We start from the raw sequence: 2,927 nt of genomic DNA on the forward strand, positions 1-2,927 counted from the left end.
ATTTAATTAAAGCATTATTAGATACTTTAGGAATTTAGGATTTAGGAGTTTGAACATTACCATTTACCATTAGATATTAAGTTCAATTCAAAGAAAAAGGATTAAAAGTAAATATGATAATAATTTAAATAATTAATTATATGATATAATTTAATGAGATTATATGATTATATAATATCAAATTAAGTAATTGACATTAGATTCAACAATGTATTACTTATAATCACAATTGAAATAACAAATTGACCATAAATAATACTACATAACACAATTTTTATTCCTAATTCCTAAATTTTGAATTTTGAATTTTTTATTGAATTTAATCATAGCTGAATTTTAATTTGATCTATGGTATATAAGTGTAATCGTAGCCGTCCGAAATGTTTTGACGATCTAATAGCCGTTGGATGATATTAATGGAGGACAACAATCAAGCATTTACTAAGAAGTATGTATATGGTGTAACAGAGACACTGTAAGGTTGCCTTGTTTAATCTAATCTAACAAGTAATATTAAATGTTGAAAACGTATATATAATCAATGGATCATTTTGAACAAGCATACCAGATCTAAGTAGAGACAGCCACATGGAATAAGCTTTTGGTAAAACGAATCAAACTGTTAATATTTAAAATTTAATTATTTTTCCAAATCCAACGGTTGCAAATTAGAGAACCCAAGTTTAACCTAAACTTGGGTTAAATATTTTTTATTTTTCAATATGGGCTCTTTTTATAGCAATTGTGCTCAAGAAGACATTAAAAATACCAAAAAAAAAAAATGAGAGTAAAAAAAAGCCCAAAAAGGCCCAAAAAAGTCTAATTTTGAAAAAGCGGTTAGCGGGCGGTTATCTATTTCATTAACCGCTAACCGGCGGTTAACCACTAACCGTTAACCGCTAGGCGGTTAGCGGTTGCGGTTAGTGAAATTTACTAACCGCTAAGGCGGTTACGGTTAGCGGTTATTGCCAATAACCGCTAACCGTAACCGCCTTGACACCCCTAGTGAAACCTTCAACGTCTTGTATTGCTAAATCCTTCTCCGACAATAACTGTTAGGGATAGACACACCCTTGAATCAATGATTGTGCAAACTCTACAGAATAATAATGAAATGATAAATACAAAAGATCAACATATAGTATTTACGTGGTTCGGTAGTGGGCCTACATCCATGGGACTAACTCCAATCAATCCACTATAAACAACTTGTTACAGTGATGTTTACTCAAGTTATGCAAAACTTGAGTTAATACAGGAGTAAAATAATACAGAGAGAAACAACATCTGTTAAAACTAATATACACTCTCAGTAGTGTATTAAAACATTCTTTTAGGCGATGACATACCCAAATATTTTCAGTACCTACAGCATGTACAATGTCTGGTCATGTGCACACCATGGCATACATAAGACTCCCAACAGCTGAGGAGTAAGGAATGACCTCCATTGCTTTCTTCTCTTCCTCTGTACACGGACATGAGTTTCTACTAAGCTTAAAGTGATTAGCAAGTGGCGTGCTAATTGGTTTAGCATTTTTCATGTTGAATCTTTCAAGCACCCGTTCAACATATTTCTCTTGTGACACCCACACATTCTTGCACTACAAAAATTCAATTTTTTGCTGACACAAGTTTCCTGACGTGTTAGATGGTCTAACACGTCAAGAAATCCTCCTGACAGGGCATTTTTGACGTATTTCAGGCGTGAAGAATATGAGTGTCAGGAATGGAAAATTCCTGACATGTTGGATTTAACACGTCAGAATTTTCTAACATGTTAGATTAACACGTCAGAAAATTCTGACGTGTTAAAATTGACACGTCAGAAAAAATTTCTGATACGTCAAAAAAATTTCTGACGTGTCAAATTTGACACATCATTAAATATTTTTAATTCAAAAAAAAAATCCATAAAAAATTTAAAAAAAGAATTTTTTTTTTTAATAATTTTAAATTTCCTAACGTGTCTATTTTGACATGTCAGGAAATTTAAATTTATTAAAAAACATAATTTTTCTTTTTTTAAATTTTTTTTGGATTTATTTTTCAATTAAGAATATTTTTTTAATTCTGGAACAATACGTTCTTCTCCCCCCAGCTCTCTCCCTGATCTCTTCCTTCCTCCATTTTCACTCTGTCTCTCTCTCTCTTCTTTCCTCCATTTTCACTCTCTTTTATCTCTTCTTTCCTTCATTTTTAAAAACCCAAACCAAAAAATCAAAAACCCAAATCAATAAATAAACCTTATCCTTCTTTGATCTTCTTCTCTTCAAATCAAAAATCAAAAATCTCTCAAATCAAATCAAAATAAATCAAATCAGAGCTTTTTGAAATCAAAAATCTCTCTTCTTCGATCCTCTTCTCTTCTCCTTCTTTTTGTTTTTTTTTTTTTGCTTCTCTTCTTCGATCTTCTGATCTTCTCTTTTTTTTTTTTTTTTCTTCTGCTTCTCTTCTCCTTTTGTTTTTTTTCTTCTTGATCTGCTTTTCTTCTAGCAGCCGTGCAGAGAGATTGAGAGAGAAGAGGGAGATTCAGAGAGAGAAAGAAGATTTGGAATTAAATAAGAAAAGTAGATATGGGGAAAGAATAAATAATAAAAGAGAGAAAGAAGAGGGAAAATTAAGTTGAATGTCCCGCTATTTTTTTTTTTTTTCTGACGTGTTAGTTTTAGCACGTGAGAAATTTTTGACGTGTTAGTTTTAACACATCAGTAATTTCTAACGTGCGAAATTAACACGTCAAAAATGTATAATATATTATTTATATATATAATATAAATAAACCTGGAAAAAAAAAAATTGACGTGTTAATTTTAGCACGTCAGAAATGGACAATATATATATATATATGTAGAAACCAGCACGTGCGAAATTTAAATACAATTTTAAATTTTTGTATATATATATATATATATATATATATATAT

This window comes from Corylus avellana, chromosome ca1 (genome assembly GCF_901000735.1).
Source record: "Corylus avellana chromosome ca1, CavTom2PMs-1.0".
In the NCBI taxonomy this organism is placed as follows: domain Eukaryota; kingdom Viridiplantae; phylum Streptophyta; class Magnoliopsida; order Fagales; family Betulaceae; genus Corylus; species Corylus avellana.